The sequence below is a fragment of the Peromyscus californicus genome, unplaced genomic scaffold (genome assembly GCF_007827085.1).
Source record: "Peromyscus californicus insignis strain IS unplaced genomic scaffold, ASM782708v3 Scaffold_15__1_contigs__length_86483966, whole genome shotgun sequence".
Lineage (NCBI taxonomy): Eukaryota > Metazoa > Chordata > Mammalia > Rodentia > Cricetidae > Peromyscus > Peromyscus californicus.
In genome coordinates, this window is record NW_026294447.1 from 15181152 (window position 1) to 15207739 (window position 26588).

The 26588-nt window shown below is 39.6% G+C and overlaps 1 long non-coding RNA gene across 1 annotated transcript; it reads left to right on the plus strand.

Moving 5' to 3' along the window:
• The first annotated feature begins 8209 nt into the window (after positions 1 to 8209).
• On the plus strand, positions 8210 to 26325 carry LOC128110459 (uncharacterized). The gene is made up of 3 exons (XR_008218209.1): positions 8210 to 8473; positions 8577 to 8821; positions 26221 to 26325. It is a non-coding gene; the product is annotated as an uncharacterized LOC128110459 (long non-coding RNA).
• The last annotated feature ends 263 nt before the right edge of the window (positions 26326 to 26588 follow it).

Here is a 26588-nt window from a genome sequence, read left to right on the forward strand (position 1 = left end):
TAATTCATATGTGCATAGGTCCTGTGGAGTTTAGCAGCCTTGTTTTTTTTTTTTTTTTTTTTTTTGGTTCTTCCATTCCCTTTGGCTATTACACTCTTTTTGTCTCCTCTTCTCCTTTGGGGTTCCCTGAGACATCCTGCTTAGAGCTGAGTGTTCTGAGGTCTCTCACTGTCTGCATAATGTCTGGCTGTAGGTCTCTGTGTTCGTTCCCATATGATGCAGGAGGAAGCTTCTCTGATGATGGTTAACCAAGGTACTGATCCATGAGAATGGCAAAGTGTCATTAGTAGTCATTTTATTGCTTTATGTATTTTTTTGTTTTGTAGTTTTTTAGAATAATAGTATTTGATTTTATGTAGACCCCTGAAATATCTAGTCTCAAATTCTTTTTCAACCAAGCAGTATTAAGCATGGGTTCCATATCTTGGCCTTCAGTCAAATTAGATATTGGTTGGTTACTCTCACAAACTTGGTGCCAATATTGCAAAAGCATATCTTAGAAGCAGGATGCCATTGTAGCAAAGAGTTTGTGGCTGGATTTGTGTTTACATTTCTAATTTGATAGCATGCAAAGTACCTTCCTGTATCAAAGATGCTAGCATGTAGGGGTGAACACTCAGTAGGTACAGCTCCACTTCTCCATATTCAGTGGGTTGTGTAGGTGTTGTCTTCAGTAATGGGGACCTTGACACCGGTTTGTGGAGAGCAATCTATAGTACTGGCAGCAGTGTGGGTTGTTTAGGGGTTCCCATGGGACCCCTTTGGCCAACAATTCAATTAAATATAATGAGATCCTAGAACTAGAAATTTGATTTGGTGACAAGACAGGCCAGTTGGGGCTCTGTCTCTCCAATTATTTGGAGATTTCACTTAGATCACTTTTATATATGTATTTGTTTTAGGAACCTCCCATTGTATTAGTTTTCCATATTCTCCCTCAAATGGCCTTAATTTTAGCATTTTCTTCCTTCATTCTCCCCCTTGTCCCCCTCTCCCCTCACCTTCTCCACTTGATCAACCCAATCCAGTCCCCGCATTGATGCATAACTTTCTACTCTATTTCCTTTTCCTAATGAGATCTATCTGCCTCCACATCACAGTCCCATATCCTGCACCTATCCACTGTGCCTCTATGGGTTGTAGCTTGTTTATCATTGATTTAATAGCTAACATGCATAAAAAGTGAATCTATAACATAGTTCTCTTTCTGGGTATGAGCTACCTCATTCAGGATGATTTTTCCTAGTTCCACCCATTAACCTGAGAATTTAGTTTTTGTTTTCTTCTTGTAGCTGAATGATACTCCATTATGTTAATGTGCTACATTTTCACATTTTCTTTTCCTTTTTTTGTGGTTTTTCAAGACATAGTTTCTCTGTATAACTGCCTTGGTTGTCCTGGAACTTGCTCTGTAGACCAAGCTGGTCTCAAACTCAAATAGATCCATCTGCCTCTGCTTTCTGAGTGCTGGGATTAAAGACATGTACTACCCGCTTATGGCATTTTCTTTGTCCATTCTTCTCTTGAGGGACATCTAGGTTGTTTCCGATTTCAGACTATTATGAATAGAGCAAAAAATGAACATGGGTGAACTAGTGTCTGTGCAGTAGAATGAGGCATCTTTTGGGTATATGCCCAAGAGTAGTACAGCTAGATCTTGAGGTAGATCAATTCCCATCTTCCTGAAGAACTACTACACTTATTTTCATAGTAGCATGCAAGTTTGCAGTCCCACCAACAATGTATGAGCGATCTCCTTATTCCACACCCTCACCAGCATGGGCTGGTGTCATTTGTTTTATTGATGTTTGCCATTCTGATGGGTATAAAATAAATTCATAAAGTAGTTTCTATTTCTATTTCCCTTATGGCTAAGGATGTTGAACATTTTTTTTTAAATTTGTGGCAATTTTAGTTTCCCCAATTGAGAATTCTCTGTTTAGGTCTGTACTCCTTTAAAAAAAAAAAAAAAGATTTATTTATTTTATGCATGAGTGCTATCTGCATGTACACTTTTATGCCAGAAGAGGGCATCACATCCTACTAGAGTTGGCTGTGAGCCACACTGTGGTTGCTGAGAGCTGAACTCTGGAAGATCAGCTGAGCCATTTATCCAGCACCTGTACTCCATTTTTTAATTGGGTTATTTCGTTTTTGTTTTTGTTTTTTTAAATATCTAGTCTTGAGTTCTTTATATATTTTTGGTATTAACATTCTATCAGATGTGTAGTTAGTAAAAATAGCTTCCCATTGTGTAGGCTGCCTCATTCTCCAATTGACAGTGTCCTTTTCCACACAGAAGCTTTTCATTTTCTTGAGGTTCAATTCCATTAACTCTTGATCTTAGTGCTTGTGCTAACAGTATTCTGTTCAGGAAGTCTTTTCATCTACCAGTGAGCTCAAGGCTGTTCCCCACTTTCTCTTCTATCAGGTTCAGTGTATCTGGACTTACGTTGATGTCTGTGACCCATTTTAATTTGAGTTTTGTGTAGGATTATCAGTACAGAACTTTTTGCATTTCTCTATATGTAGCCATTCAGTTTGACCAGCACCATTTGTTGAAGAGACTGTCTTTTTTCCAGTGTGTATTTTTTGGCTTCTTTATCAGAAATTAGATCCTTAGATATGTAAATTTAAGTTTAGTTCTTCTATTCAATTCCATTGATCAATGTATCTGATTTTGGCCAGTATTGTACTATTCTTATCATTTAAACTCTCAATACAATTTGAGATCAGAGATAAAGATATCTCCAGCAGTTCTTTTATTATTCAGGATTGTTTTAGCTATCTTGAGTTTTTTGCTTTTGTTTGTTTTCTTCCACATGAAGCTGAAGACTGCTCTTTCAAGATCTGTGAAGCATTATGTTAAAAATTTGATGGTTATTGCACTGAATCTGTAGTTTGCTTTTGGCAGAATGAACGGATATTTTTACTACCTTAGTGCTACCAACTCATGAGCAAAGGAGCTCTTTTCATCGTCTAATATCTTCTGAAACTTCTTTCTTCAATGTCTTACAGTTTTTAATCATATAAGTCTTTCACTTATCTGATTAGAGTTACTCCAAGATATTTTATATTATTTGAGGCTATAATGAAAGGTGTTTCCCTGATATATTTCTCAGTATGTTTTTCATTAATATATAGGAAGGCTGCTGATTCTAGTGAGTTAATTTTGTATCCAACTACTTTGCTGAAAGTGTTTATCAGTTATAGGAGTTCCCTGGTGGAATTTCTAGGGTTACTTATGTATACAATCATATCATCTGCCAATAAAAACACTTTGACTTCTTCATTTCCAATTTGTCTCCCCTTGGTCTCCTCGGTTGTCTCATTGCTCTAGCTGAGACTTCAAGTGCTCTGTTGACTACATATGGAGAAAGTGAACAACCTTGTCTTGTTCCTGATGTTAATGGAATTTATTGGAGTTTCTCTCCATTTAAGTTGATGTTGGCTATAAGCTTGCTGTAATTTGCCTTTATTATGTTGAGATATGTCTCCTGTATCCCTAATCTCTCCCAGTACTTTTAGCTGAATGGAGTGTTGGCTTTTGTCAAAGGCCTTTCCTTCAGCTAATGAAGTGACCATGTGCTTTTTGTCTTTCAATTTTTACATGGTAGACTACAGTTATCTGTTTATATATGTTGAACCATCCCTGTATCTCTGGGATGATAATTGCTTGATCATGGTGGTTAACATTTTTTATGCTTTCTTGGATTTGTTTTTAAAATATTTTATTAGAAATTTTTACATCTATGTTTGTTGTTCAAATCTAAGATGGTCTTTCAATAAAAATCCCAGAGTCTGATATCAGGGTGAAAGCTGAAAGATCAGAGAAGCAGAACAGACAGCCACTAGTTCTTACCTCTATGAAATCCTCAGCCTAAAGAGAGTGAGTTCCTATTTCCTCATGCCTTATATACCTTTCTCTGCCCTGACATCACTTCCTGGGATTAAAGGCATGTGCACTTCCCAGTACTGGGATTCCAGATGTATGTCACCACTGCCTGGCTCTGTTTCAGTGTTACCTTGAACTCACAGAGAACCAGATGGGTCTTTGCCTCCCAGGTGATAGGGTTAAGGGTGTGTGCCTCCACTGCCTCACCTCTATATCTAATCTAGTGGCTCACTCTGTCCTCTGATCCTCAGGCAAGTTTGTTAGGGTACACAATATATTGCCACATATGTTCATAAGGGAAATGGGTCTTTAATTCTCTTTCTTTATTGTGTCTTTATGTGGTTTGGGTATCAGGTAAACTGTGTCCTCATAAAAAGAATTGGACAATGTTCCTTCTGTTTCTATTTTGTGGAATAATTTAGTGATCATTAGCATTAAGTCTTCTTTGAAATTCTGATAGAAATGTGTGCTAAATTCATCTAGCTCTAGGATTTTTCTTTCTTAGCATACTTCTAATTACTGCTTCTATTTCACTAGGGGTTCTAGGTCTGTTTAAATTGCTCATCTGATCTTGATTAACTTTTGTGAGGGGTATGTATCAAGAGAATTATCCATTTCTTTTAGATTTTTCAATTTGGTAGAGTACAGGTTTTTTTAAAGTATGTCTTTATATTTCTCTGAATTTTCTCAGTGTTTATTGTCCTGTCCTCCTTTTAACTTCTAATTTTGTTAATTTGGATATTCTCTCACTTTTAATTTTGTTAATTTAGATAAGGATTTGTTGATCATATTGATCTTCTCAAAGAACCAACTCTTTTGTGTTATTAATTCTTTGCATTTTTGTGTTTGTTTTCTTTTATTGATTTCAGCCCTGAGTTTAAACACTCCTTTTGTGTGTAATTTTTTAAAATTTTTGTTCTAGAACTTTCAGATGTGCTATAAAATTACTAGTATGAGATCTCTATATGTAGGCACTTATTAGTATGAACTTGCCTTTTACAACTGTGTACCAGCTTGCTCTTTGAATTGTTTTCCATAAGTTTGGTATGCTATGTATTCATTTTTATTCAATTCTAGAAAGTCTTCAACTTTTTTCAGGACTTGCTTTTCATTCAGTAGAAAGTTGTTCATTTTCCATGACTTGGTAAACTTTCTGTTCTGTTGTTGTTGATATTCAGTTTTAAAACACAGTGGTCAAATAGAATGCAGGGTGTTATTTCAATTTTCATGTATCTACTGAAACTTACTTTGTATCTGAGCACATGGTCATTTTTGGAGAAAGTTACATGAGGTGCTGAGAAGAAGGTATATTCTTTTGTGTTTGAATGTGCTGTAAATATTTGTTAGGTCCATTTGATTATTTTTTCTTCTCTCTCTGTTTCTCTCTCTCTTTTTGAGTTAGGATTTCTCTGTGTAGCCTTGACTGTTCTGGAACTTACTCTGTAAATCAGGCTGGTCTCAGACTCACAGAGATCCATCTGCCTCTGCCTCCTGAATGCTGGTTTTAAAGGTATGTGTCACTAGAGCTCAGCTGGTTCATTTAGTTTATACTTTAGTTAGTTCCAGAATTTCCCTTTGTTGTCTGAATGGCCTGTCTGTTGGTGAATGGGATAGTTAAGTCTTACAGTATCAGAATGGAAGGGTCAACATGTGATTTAAACTGTGGTATTTTGTTTGTTTTTTGTGTTGTTTTGTTTTAGAACTTGAGTGCCCTTGTGTTTGGTGCATAAATATTAAGAATTGCAATGTCCTCTTGGTGGATTTTTCCTTTCATGAATATGTAGTATCCTTTACTACCTCTTATGATTTGATTTGGTTTGAAATCTATTTTATCTGACATAAAATTGGCTGCACCAACTTGCTTCTTACTTGCGTTTGCTTGAGTTAACCTTTTCCATTCTTTTACCATTAGGTGATATCTATCCTTGATGTTAGTGTATGTTTTTTGGATGCAGCATGTTTCTTGGATACAGTAGAAGGACGAATCTTATTTTTGTATCCATTTTGTTATCGGTATCTTTTTATTAGGCAATTGAGACCATTTGATGTTAAGAAATATCAATGATCCATGATTACTGAGTCCTGTTATTTTAGTTCATGTTTTGTGTGTGTTCCCTCTTTTGGGTTGCTGATCTGGGATCATTTATTCTCTGTGCTTTTTTGGGTGTGAGTAACCTCTAATGTTAGAATTTTCCCTCTTGTGCTGTCTGTATGGCTGGATTTGCAGAGAGATATTGCTTAAACTGTTGTTGTTGCTGTTCTCTGTGTGTGTTCCCCCCCCCCCCCCCCCCCCGCCCGCCTCTTTTGATTTGTTAGTCTGGGATTATTTATTCCTTGTTTTTTATGTTTCCTGTTGTATCCATTTTGACTGTCATATCATTTTCTTCTATCATGTTCTCATATTCTCAATGCCTAAGGTTCTCTCTCCCATCTTTTATATTCTGTTGGTAAGGCTTGCTTCTGAGGTTCCTCTTTAAGTTCCTAAATTTTTCATTCCCAGATTTCCCCAGTTTGGGTTTTCTATATTGATTCTTTTTCCAATTACAAGGTTTGAACTGTTTTGTTAATTTCCTTTCACTGTTTGTGTTTTCATAGATTTCTTTAAGGAATTTTATTCATGTATTCTTTAAGGACCTATATAATATTTATAAAGGCTTTTTTATAAATATTTTATAACATTTATATTTGTTATATATTTTTATTGATAAAGCTTGTATTTGCATATTTATATAAATATTATAATATATGTTTTAAATGTTTTATAAATATTTTATAAATAATCATAAGGGCTCTTATTTCTTCATCTTGTGTTTCAACAATGTTGTGATTCTCAGGTCCTACTTACTGTGGAGTTGCTGACAGGCTTTAGTGGAGATGTATTTTCCTGGCTGTTATTGATTGTGCTTTTATACTGGTGTGTAGGCATCTGGGATTAGGAAGAATGTAATTCTAGGTACTGATATTTGTTCTTCTCTTTGTTGGATATGTGTTTTGTTCCTTGGTTTTTGTTACCTTCTGCTTTTTAGGAGAGTGTGCTGGCTGTGTGTTGCCTGGTAGGAAATTCTTCTGGGATCCTAATAAGTGTGGCCATTGGTGTTTCTGGGTAAAATATGTTTCAAGGGTTTTGGAGCTGACAAGTAGCAGTGGGGATGGGCTATGAGGGACGAACTTGAGAATCCACAGGAGGGAGGATGTTCCATTAGTATCTGCTTCGTCTCCTGGAAACATGGGCAGAGTGAGAAGCTGCAACAGGTAGTCTGCTGCAGAGCTGGAGCTGAGACTAGGGGACTGGATATGCAGGAAAAGAGAGAGGTGAAGATCTGCAGTTAGTCTACCTGCTTCCCTGGCTGGCATCAAAGCAATATGTGCTCCTAATTGTTGAACTATTGCTCTAGCCCTCTTTTATACTTCAGACGGTCAAATCATCACACACACAAACAGGAGACAGAAAGAAATCGAGAGAGAGAGAGAGAGAGAGAGAGAGAGATTTTAAGGTAAATTGATAGGACTTGGCACTCTCCTACTTGACTGAATGTGATAGAAATCTATAAATATAGAATCATTTTCATATTTATCTACTTTTATTTAAGAGATGATTGGGTGAATTTTATAATTATAAACATTGAATTTTAAAAATAGCTGATATTTGTTGGGCACTCATTATGCACTCAATAATCTTAAGCATATTGTTTTGTTATCTTTAATGTAACTAACACCTTGGAGTAGATTCAATTAAGCATACTCTGCAAGCTATGGAAGTCTAGAAAAGAATGTATGTCTTCCCCCAAAATCACTTAGTACATGACCAAATGGATGTGAACCTGGGTGTGTGTACTCAGATCTATTGCATTGTGTAGTGTTATATGGCTTGTGGTCTTGAATTGGAGCAGCTGTGATCACTTCCATAAGACTCTTAGAAGATTAAGCCCATAAACATTCCCTTTGCAAGGAGCTTAGCAGGTCTCTGAGTCTCAAGAGGCTCCGCTGCTCTCCTTTTCAAAGGTGTATAAGAGGTTAACAATGGCTTGGAGGTAATGACTTTGTTTCTGTAGTTGCCTTGAGTTGCCCACCCTCCTATGAACAATTCCTCACCCATGCTCCTGCTCATAACCTGGATCAAATCACTGGTTCCCCAGCTTAGACTTGGGTGGAATCTTTCTCCAGTCTGTCATCGCCGCTCTCTTTGGAGTGACCAGAAATAGACTCTCCAGGATGAGTCACACAAAAAACAGTCTTCTTTTGTTCCAATGCGGTGAACGTGGTTTCAGGATGTGGGGATGAGTTCTGTTTCAGTTGATACAGGTGGATTTTCTTCAGGCGCATGACGGACCATTATGCTATGGGTTGAAAGGTCATGTCAGTAGTCTGATTACGAGTTATGTTATTTAGACAGATAGAGCACCAGGGATCCAGTGAATGATCCAAAATGTGACCTTCGTGCTCCCACAGTTAGCTTTTTGTTCATTTGTTTGTTTGGCAGACGAAGACACGGTGATCCTCAGTAGGGCAAGCTTGAACTCTCCCTGCTTCTCCACTAGCCTTACTCACGTCATCACTATGCTGCCATGCCAGGAATGGGTTAAGTACGCTCCGCTTTCTCTTTTCCATATGATAATTCTTATCATGAGAACACATTAATCTTGTGCTATTTTCTGTTTCCATTACACTCGTTGTCGCACAGGTGGAGCATCAGAATGTTAATGCCTCGTGTCTTCTGTGAAGGATAGTAGAATTCGCCACTGCTTTGACCTTTCCGATGTGCTGCGTTTCGATTGGGTCTGGAAGTTGATGATTAATGATAATTACAATAATTACACCACGGGACTCTGTTCAAAGGAAGCCACTTGAAACATTTAATAGAATCTTGAACAATCTCTGTCCCGATGTCCCCGTCTCTCCTCCTGCACCTCCATCACATGTTCCTGGGTGAGTAGGTTGGGAAAGATTCGGCCTCGGTTGAAACCAGAAGAATAAAAGAGCTGTGATTTGTGAGTCATGTTTTAGTTATATGAAGGAGGAAAAAAGAAATCAATTTCTAAATCAATAGAATGGTCCTTTGCCCAAACAGCTTTGCTTAACAAAGAGTGAGCATTCCATAAAACACGGCTTGGCTTTCGATTCAGATCATTAGCTCCGGTTCCCATTAGCTAGAGGTGCCACGGGGAAAGGGGATATTTACTTGTCTCCTCGGCTCTGGTTGCTTGCCTTTAATTTTAGGGAAGTGTAGTTCTCTGGTATGAAGGGGTTATTCTATGCAGGCTTTGTACTTTTGTGTTCTGAGGCCGCCCAAACTGAATACTAATTCTCATGCATGTATGTTCTATCAGAGCCTTTGCAGTGAGCAAGATGCTAATTTCCTGAGGGCATCTTTTTTTTATATATATATAAATTATTTTTAATACAGAAATAGTAAGAGAAAACAGAATGAGGTTTTACTTGGAGATGGTTAACTGTTTTCTTCATAGTATAGTAAATTCTGCCTTACATTGTGGTATCAGCACAGTATATCACTACCAGAAGTTTGGAGAGGTCTCTGTGCTATTGGACATTCAAAGGGAATAATTTTCTAAAAACAAGCCATCTGATGGTATGCTGTGGACAGTATTTCAGCAAGATGGAGATTTCTTAAGTTTGGGTTCTGTTTCCACTGAGACACAGTAAGAAGTACTTAGCCATGCCAGTGTCTTTGGCTACTAGAAAGTGGCTTCCCCATGTTCCTTTGACCTCTGCCATGACCTCTTCTCAGAGGCACACCTCCCAAGAGGTTCTGAGGAGGGTCAGATTCAGGTAAGCTGACTAACCCCTAGGTCAAGATGCCTCAATGTTTAGGTAAATAATTTGGAATATATTTCTCCTCTGCAGAAAATCTCAATGGATTATGTTGGAGCACACATTCCTGACAGTTTAAGCTAGCACCTAACTCTTGAGGAATATTTCTATTCACAAATAATTTGATCTGGAGGTGTGTGTGTGTGTGTGTGTGTGTGTGTGTGTGTGTGTGTGTGTGTGTTTATTTCTGCTCATCTTAAACTTTTCCTCTTTGAGAGTTGTCACACTTCTTTTTGGCCTTCAGGATACCCATAGGACAAGTATAGGGCAGAAGGTTTTGTCTATGAGCATAGTAGAGCATGACTTTGAAGTAAGATTCATCGTCATGGCTACCTCTGGGCCTGTACTTCTCACTGGTAGCAGAAACAGAGCCTTAGAAGGACAAATATAAACTCTGCTCAAATGCCTGATCAGTTAGTGAACTGGCACAGAAGTATCTAGAAAGCTCCACTCTTCAAGTGGAGTCATGCTTTTGGGAGGTTTTTATTCTGCAGAGATATTCAGCGCTTGTAAACATGAACTCAAGCACATCCAAATGGTGACAGTTGATCTTATAACCTGGGCAGTTTCTATGATATTAAATTGCATCCTGATTATTTAGAAAGCACAATGCTTTTGATCAGCTACAGAGGTCATGCATGTGGAGTCAAGTATCTCATTACACTGTATTTTCTTTCAAATGCATTTGTACCTTTATTTAATTCTGCTGCTTGTTTCTCTGGCCTATTATTGCAGCCTATTATTGCAGTTTTAAAAATAACTCCTATTCCCACTCCTAGAAGTTAAAAGAAACACTTCTTTAAAAAAAGAAAACAAGTAAATGTAATGACAAAGTTAATATTCCAGTGTCTGTGTATTGTGTGTGTCTGAATGTGGACGTGAAAAAAGAAACAAAGTGGGTTCGCAGATGGTACCTATGCTAAAGGACTCAGTGATTGAAGGCAAAGTTCACCTTGCATTCTCTAGAAAGGAATGTGCCAGCTCCAGCATGGCAATACTGGGCAGTGTGCAAGGAACCAATGCAAATACCATAAGCTAGTTACTGTTCGGGGGTTGTTGACTTAGTTTGGATAGCTACCCATGCCATGAAATACTTTAACTGATGGACTCAGCCTTGAGTTTTATATGTAGCCCCAGTTGTTGCCACCCACGTCCATTCTTCTTTATAACCCTGGTCAGTTCATCTATGAAAGAGGAGGTTCTATGTACAAGTTTAGTTTGGCCCAGGATTAAAAAAAAAAGCATGAAGTTGCTCATCCTGAAGACAATTTTTAAGCATAGTGGAGCTTGACGCTTGGTGTCAGATGAATCTGTGAGAACTTTAAGGAACTCCTGGCAAAAACAGCCACGAGAGCTATGAGAAGAAAAAAAAGTTCCTGTTTTGACTCAGCTCATCTTTTGTGACTGACATTCCCAAAACTTCAAGCTGCTGGGCGTGCTGATCCCTAGTTTGTGTTGGAGCCTGTACTTTTCTGGTTTCTTTTTTCTTGATTGTCTATCTTTTGCATCTAGATTGATTTCTCTTTGCTTTGCTACCATATGACTTTATTTAGACCTCAGACCCACTGACTGATTCTATATTGAAGACCAGCTTCAAACCTCACCTTCCATCTCTTCCTCTTAATACAAGGAAGAGATATGTATAGAGCCAAGAGACCAAATCCCTGGTCTCGCAGAAGTGTAGACCTGGGCCATTATTTTGCAACTCCGTCAGCTAATATTTTAGATGAGCTGAACACAGTGAAGCCTGCATGTCCTTGGTTTGATGTGAGGTCATAACAATGTGGCTACACACAACTGACTGAAAAATTGAGGGACTACATTAACCAAGGTCCGCCTACACACTAAATCCACTGTACTCATTGTGCTGGACATAAACCAAATTAAATGGAGTAAGGGAATGGGTGGCTTCCAATAGTGGCTGTCGGCAGCTCTGTTTTTATTTGTTCTTGCTCATGTTTCAGAGGATGTGGTAGGCACTTGCTCATCCACTGGTGCTAAGTTGGAAGCTTCTGTAACCAGTCTAGGTCATAAGGATTCTATTTGTCTTCAATGGCAACAGCAACAGGATGATGCTCTACAACCAAAGAATACCTAATTCTGCTGGCCAAATTGGTCCCACTTCAAATGTCATAATTGCATTTCCTGGTCTTTGATAGTGCACTAAGGTATCATCAATGATTTTTAACTGATTATCCCAAGTCAGTGCCTGTGTCCTGTTTGTGTACCTGAGATACATATTTTACCAGTGTTATAAACTTTAACAACTGTAGAAGTTCGACCATGTGTGCATGCTGTTTAACCATAGTAATCTGCAGATACCATAATAAGCAGGAAATAATCATCCTCATTGGTGACTCCCCTGGACCTAGATCGCTCAATTCAGTGAGCTGCTTTCAGCATCTAAGCTCAGCTTGCTGCTTCCCACAGGTGGAGAATGTGACATCGACCTTTGAGACTAATATATTTTTTCTCATTTGTAGGGCTCCTGGTGGTTTACTTCTTCCTTGGCATTCTTCAGCAAAAACATCCACTTTGTGATTCCTCTAAAGATTGCCAACGTAAAACACTGAGCAAACTGAAAAGTCAGAGCACAAGCCCCTCTTCCGCTAGATATTAATCACTGGCTGGGAGTGAGTCAGAAGTCTGTGCTGCTGTGATTTCACTCTTCTACCCTCCAGGCAGAATCCTAGCCTTATTTGTGTCTTCGGGAGCACCCAATACACTGCTGGAGCTCCATAAATAATTAATTCCCCCCATAATAAGGGGGAAGCAGCAGCTTTCAAGAGGCTTCCTTCCCCTGTACTGTATAACTGGTGTTATGGTATTTTGACTATCAAAACAATGATTAAGCAGCTTTGGCACACTTCATATTTGGGCTAAATGCAATTCTGCTAATGCACCATTTCGTTCCTCCCTCCCCCAACACTCGTATTTTAATGATTTCTAATTAATATTGTAATATTTCTTGAATAATTCATGGTTTTAAACAAGAAAGGCTGGCACAAATTTATGTCAATCTGTTTGTGTACTGCAGAGCTGTGCATAACAAATAAACACAGGCTGCTTCCCTTGGAGACTGGGGAAGGGGAGGCAGGGAAGGAATGCATGGGAGAAAGGCTCTGGGACAAGGCTGCTCTGCACAGGTTAAAGGCTCCCATGTAGCCCTAGGAGCTTCCCCAGGGCACCTTTGTCTTTGCGATCACCCTTTATCATTCCATCTTTTCTCCAGGCACAAGCCTGAGGCCCTCACATTGCTCCTCCTTACCTGGAACTCTGCTCTTCACTGTGCTCGCTTCCCCTCTAGACCACCTGTCATTAACTCATCTTTCAGCTTAACTAAACATTGCTGGGGGATAGGTGTGAACTGTACTCTGATCACCAGGCAAGGCTCAATTAATAACAATTGGGTATGCGTTTATTCATTTTGCCAACAAATATTTAATGAGCACTGCTGTTTTCTTCAACAGTGAAGCTCTGGGGGCACACGGATTAGAGCCCTTTTGAGGGAATCATGGGCAACTCACACAATTCCTCTTTGCAGACTCCAGAAGGATCCATTTTTTCAGGAGGGAGACTTCTGTGGTTCCTTGTGGAGAGCTGTTGTTTATCCTTTCAAACAGTTTAGGTCACAGTTACTGTCATGTGGGGGCTTTATATTATTACTATCATCATTTTTATTAATGGAACAATCAGTTTCGAGGCTGGCAGAAACACTTCAGAATAGAAATATTGATAATCCAGAGCTTCTTGTTAACCCTACGTGGTGATACTCCTATTTGTTCAGGACTAATTTCATGTTCTGTTGAACTGATTATAAATTCTTCCAGAGAGCCAAACGCGGAGACTTCTTTGTGGATGGCACTTCCTCTTTCTCTGGGGTCAAAAAGGCTGCTGCTGTAAAGGCTGTTTCCATGGGGTATCTGTTGTTGTCAAGTGACTTCCAGTTCCATCCTCCCCCTTTCTAGTGGCTAGGGAAAAAAACTTTAATATCTATCATTTCTGTTGGCATTAAGACACTACCAATGCTGTGCTGACCCTGCTGCTGGGGCCATTAATGTGTGTCACTGTTAATTAGTAGCCATTGGAATACTGAAGCTGGGACATGGTTCACTGAGATGGATGGGGTTGTTTTGATTGCTTTGCTGTGGCTGGGCTAACTATCATTTGTACTAATGATTTCCAAGTAGGTAGCAAAAGGGTAGGAGGGAATGGCTTAATTTGATTTTTCCCTTTACTGTCTGTAAGAGCAATTTCAGTTGTGAAAATACTGTGGAGGCAATGGCTCCTGGATTCCTTGAGGTCCTTGGGAAGACAGATTGTTATTAACTGACCATAAAGAGATAGGGAGTGTTGGTGATTATGTATACTGCATAATCTTCCCAGAATGGAGATAACATACCTGCCTTCTGATGTACTGCAAATGGCCTCTGTGGACACAATCATTCCATACGCAAAAAGCATCTGCTGTTGTTGTTGCTGGTCTTAAGGACACCGGAAACTAGAAACAAAAGAGGTTCAGAGTAGTGAGATTATGCGCCTGGACGCAGAAGGGAAATGTAGCTTCTCCCTGTCCAAAGGGCATGGGGTCGGGGTGGGGTGGGGGTGGGGGGGTGTGTTCAGGGAGAGGAGAGAAGTTTGTAACTTTGGAAACTTTCAGGAAGCATACTTTCCCTCACTTCGCCTAACCCTCTTGACATCCTCTCTAACCACAAGGGCAGAATGAAGAGTGGACATTCTTCTGGAGCCCAAACTTAACCAGAAACCTATGCCTCTAAGCTCCACTGCCACACCATGGGCCATTTCAACACAAGCCCCTGTGGGCGGGTTCCTGTCCTTCTACTTTGCCTCCAGAGAATTCTCCAGACGCTGTCCCTGTACCTCTCGTCTCACAGCATCTCCTTGTCTACGAAGCACCCTGGCCGACTCCATCCTCTCAGTTTGAAGCCATCTTCCACCTGATCGACGCTGGGATTGTCTCCTGGGACTGAGGGTGACTCATGAGTCCTCTTGGCTCTGCTCCTTTCTCTTTTTTACCTTCCTGGGCATCACTGACTGTTCGTTCTCTAAGCCGTTCCACCATAAAAAATATTCTTACTTTGTTTTTGTCACTTGTTTTTTTATTTTATTATTGTATTTTATTTGAGACAAAGACTCTTTCATCCCAGCCTAGTATTCAGCTCACTGTATAGCACAGACTGATCCTCCTGCCTCAGCATCCCCAGTGCTGAGATTACAGGTTATGTTACCACTACTGGTTGAATAGTCTTAATTTTATCTCACATTTTTTTTTTTTAACTAAACACTTTATTTTCACTTGCCTTTCTAAAAACATTACTTGGCAAAAAGCAACAACTAGATTTCTCACTTTGTAATTGTTTTTCAAACAAAGGTGGGCTTCTGCTGACTGTTACATCATTGCCCCACAAACACAATACGCCACCTCCCATCGCAAAACACTCCGTGATTTTCAACTTACCTGATTCTCTCCAGCGTGACCTGGTTGGTTATTTTTTCTCCCTACTTTCCTTCTTTGATTTGTATGACATCTCTCTCTTCTTCTCCCTCTCCATTTGAATCTCTCTGGTCCTTTGTGGCCCCTTCTCATTCTTGTTAGACAGGTAAACTGTTCTCAACACCCTCTCATCTGCTGTCTTTGTTTTCAGGGAATTCGTTCTCATGGCTTCCATTACTACATACAAGCTGACACTGTCTCTTGCTTTCCTCTCTTTTCAAGTATCTTTGACTCGGGGTCTTTTAGCGTTTTACCTGAAAACACGTGGCTTCTATTGGGATCTCAAGTCTTTTCCAACCATGAATATTCAAACCCAAACTGTGGCTCTGCTTCTTCCTTGGGGTCACTGGAGCACTGGTCCATGAAGGTGGAGGGAGCAGAAGCAGGGAACAGGGTTCGGATGGCTGTGGGTATGATGGAGACAGCCCTCTGGGAGATGACTTCAGCGAATCAGCTCAGCTTTATTCCAGGGTATAGGAATATATAGGATTGGGGAGCCTTGGGACAAACTCTAATTTCATTAAGTGGCCCAGTCCTATCATAAGGCTTCATATGTGGCAGCAGGATCCTATAGCAAAGCTCCTAGTACAAGTCTTGGTTACCATATGGGCAGCAGGGGAAAGGCTTCCAGCAGGGGACTATGCCAAGGGTCAAAATAAAGATAAATCAGGCATCCAGGCCTAGAGACAGCTTTCAGATAAGGTCAGTCCTCTGGGCCCAGGGGCTTTCTCCAGAAAAGGGCAGGTAGAGAGCAGGAAGATCTTGTTGGGGAGGGAGTCCCCATGTTGCTGAGCTTTTGGAGAAAGTAGCCAGGCCATGATAGACTGCAACCTCTGACCAGAAAAGCCTCCCAACACCAAACAATCATCCTTTATTCTGAGCCTAAAATCTGACCTCCTCCTATTTCTCCAGTTCAGAACCTGGTGATCACGTACCCCACGGTCCAAACTCAACTCTGCCCTTCCTTATCCTCTATCTTCACTCATCACATCCTGTGTGGAACGAAGTCCTTTTCACTTTGTATTTCCTTGTTATCCTCAAGGTCACAGTGTTAATTTGCCTTGTCCTCATTATAGGGACATCATTTTTTAAATTAGGAATGTCATTTCCCTACTTAGAAATCTTGAGTTCTCTGGGAGTCTCACAGGCCATGCTTGCCATCTTTTCCACAGCACAGCTTCATTGCTTAACATCATCCTCTGCCTCTGTCCTCTCCATGTTGCAATACCTCCCTACTTCATGTTCCTGGGTGGCCCTCTCCATCCTTCATGTTTGTGAAAGGGGGATCTTGTTCCTTCATGTCCTTTTCCTGGAATCTTCCACGCTTCCACATCATTGTCAGAAAGCTATCACACTCCTGAAGCAGTACCGAACAGTACAAGGGAGATTGAAGACCATTTCTTCATTGTGTTCTGTTTTTCACATGTTCCTTCCAACTGAGCTCTAAGCACCTTGAAGGAATAAATACTTTTTGTATATGGAATACCTGGTACCTGCCTAGAACAGTGTAACTGATAAGTAAGTTTGTGTGTGTGTATGTGTGTGTGTGTGTGTAGTCATAAAAAAAATCCTTACTTACTAAAGGATTTTATTTTCTTCCACATTAGAGTCACACTTTTTAAAAGGTAATACCCAAATTAGCTATAATCCTGGATGCAGAAAGCTAGATTTCAGTTGTGTCCTTGTAAATTAATAGACATATGACCTGAGCTAAAGTATTTGATCTTTCTGGTCCTCAGATGTGGCTAGAGTTACCATATGGTTTGAACTATTTTTTGAGGAGACTAGGGTTTCTGAAAGGCAAGAGGAAGGATGCTGATAAGGGACTTTTTACCCTTCTTTGTTTCTTAGAACAGCTTGGCTTCCATAAGCTGCAGGTATCATGATGCTATGTAGAATTTTCTTTAAGCCAAATATCCTGCTTCTTAAATATAATTTAGAAACCACTTTACAGGGTTATCGCTAATTCTTCTTAGCTGAAAAAATGTCTGCAGTTCTGTGAGCTGCATAGTAATATTGGCCTGACAAAGCACTCTTGCTGCAGCCCAGTGGAGAGGCATCATGTGATCACTGCACAAACATTCAATTTTACACTTTCTACATAGATGAAAGCGCTGGGCACAGAGGGAAGCAAATAGGAGGAGAAGGGGGTTAGGTCCATGGAAGGGAGGGCCCAGAATGAGGTCAGTTAGCTGTATGTAGGTGAGTGCCATGTTCTTTCTGATCACAAGTCCTGGAAGAGCACGCTTATGAAGTCAGGTGAGCAGGAGAACAGCAGTCACTCTCTCAGGAAACTCGTCCTTCACAGTGATAGCTAAAAATGCAATAATCAAAGCAACACATTCTCCCTGCAACAGGCTCCTAACTGCGAGCCTGCAACTTCATATTTAATAAAAAGCATGGGTATTCAGTTCCAGAGCTGGGGGACAATTATTTTAGAGTTCAAAGAAAGTGTTTGTCTCTTAAGATCATGCCGTGTGAACTGTTGTGCATACAATTTCAGAGTTGTTCAGAGTTCAAGGGTGACCTAAACCTGTCATTATTGGAGCTGTGTGTTGTGCTGAAGGTCTGGAGTTGCATGATTTTCCCCTGCAAATCATGAATAACGTTCTAATCAGAAGGTGTGCTACATGTAAGCTGCACTGTTTATTCACTTGCTGAAGTGGGGGTCTGGGGAAGAGGTTCTTGGAGGGCAGGTAGGGCCAGGCAGGTAGGGCCAGGCAGAGGCAGAACAAGCCCTCAGAATGAGCTCTGGTTTGCAGCTTATTTAGATGCCGGAGGGAATGTTGACTCTGAGGAAAATCAAATACATTAACACAACATTCTTTGCATTTTAGATGCACACACAAACAAGCCTGAAACACACACCTCTTTAAATGTCCTTGAGAGAAAGCAGAAATTTCACCTAATTATGAAACCAAGGAAAGGAAAAATTAATCGATGTGCTGAGGGGCAGAAAATGAAATGCTAAATAAAGATTTTTTTTAAGACAAGAATGTTTTCTATTCAAGAATTGGGGTTTAAAATCTCACGAAATGTGCTGTGTAAAGTCCGATTGTCCTCAGACCCTTCACTTGGAAAAACAACATGGGTGATGGCTGATATTTCAGGGTATGAAATAGCCTGTTTGTAGTAACCCAATGTAAGGTCTCGGGGCTTTACTAACCTAATGAGGCTGGAGAGCTATCTGCCATTTTCTACCAGGTTTCTGGAGACTGCCAGGTTGTTGTGGGTGTCCCTGAAGTCATTCGCCTACTAACATGACCAGTGGAAAATCCAGAATTGCTAGCTAATAGCAGATTTGAGATTTGTTATTTTCCCTATAAAATATTGCTGCAGACAGAGGAAGAGGTCAGACGTAAACTTTCATTACAGTAGTTAATGTTTATCATTCTCCAGCCCCCGAATGTCAACATGCTCCAAGCCATAAACTCAATCAAGTGGGGCCTTTCCGAAGCAGCAGACCACTGTATGTTTCACCGCGCACAAATCCAATTTTACTTGAAAAACATTTCAGTAAATGGGGATATCATTTCCTTGTTTCTTTAATTGGTATTAGCTACTTTCCAGTACTTGCTCTGATGAAACTGGCAGGTCATAAAGGATCTGACTTGGGAAAAGAGGGGATCCTGTGTCCTTGACTGGAATCCATGCTTTCCTTGGCACACCCAGCTTTACATGCCTGATGCTTGCAATGAAGGTCAGATAGCCTCTCATGAGAAGACTGACTCTGTTCTAAGTTGTGGGGAATAGCTCCTGGGAAGTGAGAGACCTTTCTGTCTCCTTCCTCTGAGGCATTCTGTGTGCACCTGTCATCCTTTCCTGGATTCTGGTTTTTGTTTTTTCCGTACTCTAATAACAACCTGGTGTGGGACTGACCGCCTTCCCACATTAGATACCGAACCACTCTGTCGTTGCTGTGTTTGCACCTTCCTGGGCTCTGAGCTGAGGAGTTCGTTCGAAAACAGCTTTCTTTGGGTCGTTTTGTCTCCAAAGGCTGCACGGGCCTCATTTGGCCCAGTGTTTTACATGTGTTGTGTTTGTACTGCAGAACCGAACAGGTGACGAACTTCCTGGCCCAGGCCCTTCCTCTTCCATTAGGAAGCTGGAACGCATCGCAGGTGTGTGAGTTCGGGTCCAACGAAGTCAACATCTGAGTGCAAAGCTCAGCCCTGCAGAGGCTGCCCTACAGTCTCGTGAGGGCTTTGTTTTTTCTTATGTGATGGATTCCCCACTGGACTCCTGAACATGAAAGTACAGACCATGGCTATTCCATTGCCATGTTTATCTCCTTTATGGCACAGTCTTGGACACTTGGTAAGTAGAAACTAAACGAAAATAGAGATTGAAAAACTGAAAGAAAGTCTATAAAGGTTTCTACTAGTATACATGCTTTCCTGCTTTTCCAAGTTACATTTGGAGCAAAGTGTTCGGACACTTTCGTGGTTTCTACATCTACTGGAAAATAAGCACAAGCACATGTACTCAGGTCGGCCACATGAGTAAAAAAAAAAATGTTTTTCTACCTGGTGGTGGTGGGGCACGCCTGTAATACCAGCACTTGGGAGGCAGAGGCAGGCAGATATCTATGAGTTCAAGACCAGTCTGGTCTACAGAGCAAGTCCTAGGACAGCCAGTGCTGTTATACAGAAAAGCCCTGTCTTAAAAAAAAGAAAGAAAAAAGAAAAAGAAAAGAAAAAAGAAATATTTTTCTGTTTTTATCCCTATAATGGAATGCTACAATGCTATGAAATATTATAATTGCAAAGATAATTTAATATTATGTTACAAAATGCTCCAAAAATAACATTAGCATAGAAAAGGATTTAGTTCAAACACATTACCAATTCTAATTTTATAATACGTAGAAATTTAAAAAAAAGAGAAAAATAAAAATAATTTTGTGAGCGCTGATATTCTCTGTAATAGAATGAATTACTCTTCATGTTTAAAGAGTTTTCAGTAGAATGCATATATTTATTTAAAAATCAAATTGTGACATACTTGGACTTAGAGGAGAACTTTAGGATCATCTGTGTGTCAATCAGCAGTATATTCCTTATGCAGATAATGGATACAGTTAATTGAAAGCTGAAAGAGTGAATGAAAATGGTTTTCAATGAATATATTGCCATCTAGGATTTTTTTAAGAATAACATAGCTTATAGAAGTATCATTAACCTGCTAATGATTATAAGGATGGAATGTATATAACTTTTTTAAAAATTTTATTTTATTTTATAATTTGATTTAATTTTACATATCAGCCACGGATTCCCTTGTGCCCCCCCTTCCCCCAACCACCCCTCATTCCCATCTCCTCCAGGGCAAAGACTCCCCTGGGGATTGAGTTCAACCTGGTAGATTCAGTCCAGGCAGGCTCAGTCCCCTCCTCCCAGGCTGAGCCAAGTGTCCCTGCATAAGCCCCAGGTTCCAAACAGCCAGCTCATGCACTGAGGACAGGTCCCAGTCCCACTGCCTGGATACCTCCCAAACAGATTAAGGTAATCAACTGTCTCACTTATCCAGAGGGCCTGATCCAGTTGGGGGCTCCTCAGCTATTGGTTCATAGTTCATGTGTTTCCATTCGTTTGGCTATTTGTCCCTGTGCTTTTTCCAACCTTGGTCTCAACAATTCTCGCTCATACAAACCCTCCTCTTTCTTGCCAATTGGACTCCTGGAGCTCCACCTTGGGCCTGGCCATGGATCTCTGCATCTGGTTCCCTTAGTCATTGGATGAGGTTTCTAGCACGACAATTAGGGGGTTTGGCCATCCTATCACCAGAGTAGGTCAATTCAGGCTTTCTCTCGACCATTGCCAGTAGTCTATTGTGGAGGTATCTTCGTGGATTTCTGTGGACTTCTCTAGCACTTTGCTTCTTCCTATTCTCATGTGGTCTTCATTTATCATGGTCTCTTATTCCTTGTACTCCCTCTCTGTTCTTGATCCAGCTGGGATCTCCTGCTCCCCTAAGCTCTCTTTCCCTCGACCCTTGCCCTTCATTACCCCCACTCACGTCCAGGTTGTTCACATAGATCTCATCCATTTCTCTGTCATTGGGCGATCCCTGTGTCTTTCTTACCGTCCTGTTTTCTAGGTAGCCTCCCTGGAGTTGTGAGTAGCAGTCTAGTCATCTTTGTTTTACATCTAGTATCCTCCTATGAGTGAGCACATACCATGTTTGTCTTTCTGAGTCTGGGTTACCTCACTCAGGATGATTTTTTCTAGATCCATCCATTTGCATGCAAACCTCATGATGTCATTGTTTTTCTCTGCTGAGTAGTATTCCATTGTGTATATGTACCACATTTTATTTATCCATTCTTCAGTTGAAGGGCATCTAGGTTGTTTCCAGGTTCTGGCTATTACAAACAATGCTGATATGAACATAGCTGAGCAAGTGCCCTTGTGGTATGATTGAGTGGAATGTATATATCTTGATGAGTTTAAAGACGAAACTGTCAATATAAATAAATGCCACAAACTTAACTGTAACCCAAATCTTAAAAGGTCTTATTAATTAAAAAACCCAGAGTCAGACATTGGGGTGAAAGCTGAAAGATCAGAGAAGCAGAGCAAGCCAGCCACAAGTTCTTATCTCTATGAAATCCTCAGTCTCCAGGGAGAGTTCCTGTTTCCTCATGCCTTATATACCTTCCTGTGTCCTGCCATATTACTTCCTGGGATTAAAGGCATGTGTCCTTCCCAAGCAGAGACATGAAATCTCAAGTGCTGAGATTAAAGATATGTGCCACCACTGCCTGGCTCTGTTTCCAGTGTGGCCTTGAACTCACAGAGAGAGATCCAGATGGATCTCTGTCTTCCTAGTAATAGGATTAAGGGTGTGTGCCACCACTGTTTGGCCTCTATGTCTAATCTGGTGACTGGCTCTGTCCTTTGATCCTCAGATAAATGTATTAGGGTACACAATGTATCACCACACTTGACCATTATCTCTTAACGTTTTATTCTTTCCTCCTTTTAAGTTGATGAGAAAATTTAGCATAAGAAAACTTTATTTTGCAATAAAGTGCATGCAGTAAGGCTCTGTTCTTGTCTTATGTCATGGAAACCAGCGACCTCTGTGCCAGCTCCTCTCTAATTCTTTCTTCTTTCAAAACCAGAGCAGGACTACCATTCTACACTGTTTCTATGACTTCAACTCTCAGACTTAATGTAGACGATGTCTTGTGGTATTTATTCCTGTATATAAGTCTTGTTCATTTAGCATATCTCCTCAAGCTTAATTATCTGTCACAAATGCAAAGGTTTCTTTCTTTTGGTCTGGTAATATTCCATTGTATACATATGCTTTACCTGCATTAGACTTCCAGGTGTTCTCATGGCTTTGCTAGTGTGTATAACACATCCTGAAGATAGGAATGCAAAGATGTCTTTGAGGTAGCACTTTTAGTCTTTCAGGTAAACTTCCAGAAGTGAGATTTTGGTTTATTCCATTAGTATTCCGATTTGGGGGAGCACCCACTCACACTGTTTTCTTAGGCTGATCTCCCTTGGTGCTAACAGTGTACTAGGATTCCTTTATGAAGGCACCTCAGCAGTTACCTTCCATCTCTTTTGTAATTGCCATCATAACATACATAAGCAGGATTTATTTTTACTTTCATGCTGACTAGTATGTTGAGTTTTCTCGGTCTATCGATCATTTGTGTATAGTCTTTGTGACAAGAATTTCACACCGTTTCCCAGGTTGTCTGTATTGTGCTGCTAAGCGATGTTATGGACATTAATTCTCCATGCACCTAATCTTTTGTGGTTATTATCTACCATTTTATGGTTCTGCCTCAATTTACATGCACACAGAGATTTTTTAATTTATTTTATTTCTATTTTTTGTTTTTTATTGGTCCCTCTTGTCTGTTTCTGATTTTGTTGTCTGTGCTTTCTGGGTTATATGCAAGGGGATGATAGTCACCACTGGCACTGTTTTGGGAATATTCTGGATTTAGTTGTTCTGTGTCCCTCTAACTGGGTTTTATTTATAGCACATGATAAAGATTCAATTTTATTCCATTGCATTTAGACGCCAAGTTTTTTAGCATCATTTATTGAAGAGACTACCCTTCCCCTACTGTGTATCCTTAACCTCTCTATCAAGATCAATATCCTGGCAGTGTGTGGGTTTTAGTCAGTCTGTCTGTTTTGATGCCATCCTCAAGCTTCTTTGATTGCTGTGGTTTTGCAGTATATATTGAAGTAAGAAAATGTGATACATCCAATTTTGTTCTTCATTAACATTGTTTTGGCTCTTTGGGAACTTTTGTGGATGTGTATGCATTTAGGATTTATTTATGTATCTGTAAGATGGAACCGTATCTTTTTAAAAATTTATGCTGTTACTTTAGAAGCAGCGAAAAAAGAAAACCATTTTAATTACAATAAAACTGGTTTTAGTTTCCCTTTGCTTTCTTCCTACCCTTAAGAAAAAACCCACTATTTTCTAAAAGTAATTATATATTGTCAACAAGACTGAATAGATGCCATGGCTATTTCTTACATGTTCCCTGTCCCATGTGAGCAAAACCCAGAGCGACACATCTTTTTTTTATCATCAGGAAGCATACATTGGTATTCTGTTATCCCACATTCCAATACAGGATATGTGCTTTTATTTTTATCAAGGTTCTGTTCCATGAGAAGAAATTCTCTAAAGTTCAGGTCCTTGTTAAGTGATTGGGTTTCAAATTCTGTGGAATTTAAAATAAAATAGATGTCAAAGTTGGGGTTTTATTTAGGATTTACTTTATAGAGGTCCTGAATTTCAAGGAGCAGAGTGAGAAAGAGGCCTTGAACTAAGAAGGTGAAGACTGACATTCAGGGGCCATGTGATCAAGAGACATTGCAGTTTCTAACTACATGCCTGTACAAATTCTGACTACAGGCATTAAGTTTCTAAAGGGATGTTGACTTATTACAGTGGGATATAGGAAAAATATGCACATATGCACACACACAGAAAAAAAACCAGACAGATTGACTAAAACCCATACACTGCCAGGATACTGATCTTGATAGAGAGGATACGAATACACATTGGGGGAAAGGCTAGTCTCTTCAATGAATGATGCTACAAACATGAGTTTGAGAAGGGTGATTGGGGGACACAGGAAGTATTGAAGAGGAGAAAAGGGAAGTAGAAATGACACTAAGACAGTACTCACATACGAAATCCAAAAATAAAAACAAGCAAACAAATAGCAAAATTTAGTACAGAACCAAAAGTATGGAAGGAAAGGGGCTGAATTTGATATTCTTAAGATGTTTATTCAATTATTATGTATCATATACAAAATACAAATATCAGGTCAAAGAATAATCAGTAAGATTTAAAACATATCCAAGAACCGGGATTGGGCTCTAGGTTTAACAATTTTTAATCAAAATATTTGTTATAGGAAAGAAAAATTATTATCCTTTTTTATTGCCTTCAAAGCAGAGTAAGAAATACTCCATGAAACTGTGTGGCTAGAACTGGTAAATGAAAGGAGTCACTGCATAGCAGACTGAACCTGTGCTGGGGTCATCGAGTGTGTGGGTGAATGCCTCACACTGCACTGGAGAGGGATTGGCCTACGTAAGAGGCTGTATTTGAGTGCTCTGTGGCACCCAATATTAGACATATTGGAGGACAGTTTCTGACCCTACCAGCTACCAGTACTCAGCTTACTTTTCTGTATAATGGAAACATATGGTTGATATCTCTGGCTCTGTGAAGGTACTAAATGATAACTACTAGAAAGTTAAAAGTACATTATAACTTTTAAAACAATACTGCACTAACAAGACATTAGACATTAGATCAGCCATTCTCAACCTGTCTGTTGTGACCCCTTTGGGCGTCAAATGACCCTTTCACAGGGGTTGCATATCAGAAATCCTGTATATCAGATATTTACCTTATTATTCATAACAGTAGCAAAATTACAGTTGTGTAGTAGCAATGAAAATAATTTTACGGTTGGGGATAACCACAACATGAGAAACTATATTAAAGGGTCATAGCATTAGGAAGGTTGAAAACCACTGCAATAGATGAAACAAATCTGCAATTTTTACTGGTCTTCAAATTTTGCCTGGAACACATGGAGATCAATGATTTCACTATGTTATCACCTGCCTTTTGTTGGTCCTTCCCATCATTCTGTAACTCATCAACACAGCCATATACTTGGGAATAAAGATTTTATAGAATACCTCACAATATATCTTAGACATACAAAATATCAGCAGATACCTTAAACAATGCTTTCCTTTTCAAATTCTACTTCATAGCCTTTTTTTCCAGGCTTATTGGAAGACGGAGTTCCACTGTAGCTGTTAATTGTATATTGACTGATGGAAAACAGCTGGAAACATTGCATCTATTTCCGACTTTCTCCATAGGCTCCATGCTTTATTAACCTATTGTATTTACCTTGGAGGCCAGGTATTTAACTTGTCACCCAAAGGATACAGGTAACTTCTATCACAGATCCGTCTTTTGGAGGTCCATGAGAGCTACTTCGTAACTTCAGCACATGAGCTAAATAAAAATCATTTCCTAAAATTTAAGTTTATTTATTTATTTATTTATTTATTTATTTATTTATTTATTTATTTATTTGTAACTATTGCCTCTTCTAGCTTAGCTAATACCGAAATTTATTCCAAAACACAGTAGCTCTCTGGCATCCTGTTTAATGTTGGGCATTAGGTACTCTTGATGTGAAAGCTTGTCATTTTACTTATCTTCTTGTAAATCATGTCTATAAATCAATCCTGGGTCATTGTTTCTTTGCTTTTCTTTGTTTTCAGCGGATTCCTTTTCTCTTCAGCAATTATTTAAGTGGAAGAGAGACGGGAAGTAACAATAAACATTTATTGACCCCTTACATGCCTGGCACTGGGCTAGATCATGTGCATTATCAGAACAACTTTGTGATAGGACCATTGCTATTTACGTTTTTTTTTTTTTTCAGATGAAGAAATGAGGATTGGAGAACAAGTTTTATGTCATCAAGTACACAGTGGAATTCATGGCAAGTTCCTTGATCTAGGGATAAGCCTGGAAAATATACTAAGAGTAAGTATTTACCTCACCTGGTAGGTTGGAAGGGACAGACCTCACTTGGGAATAGCTTAGTTAACAGAGTGTAAGTACACTGCTGCACATGCTTGAAACTGGATCATGCACATGTATATGCACACACATATGTATACATGCACACACACAAACACACACTCACCCACATATATACACACATACATATATATATATATATATATATATATGCATGTACATACACATACAAACACATATACACATATAAACAAATACATACATATA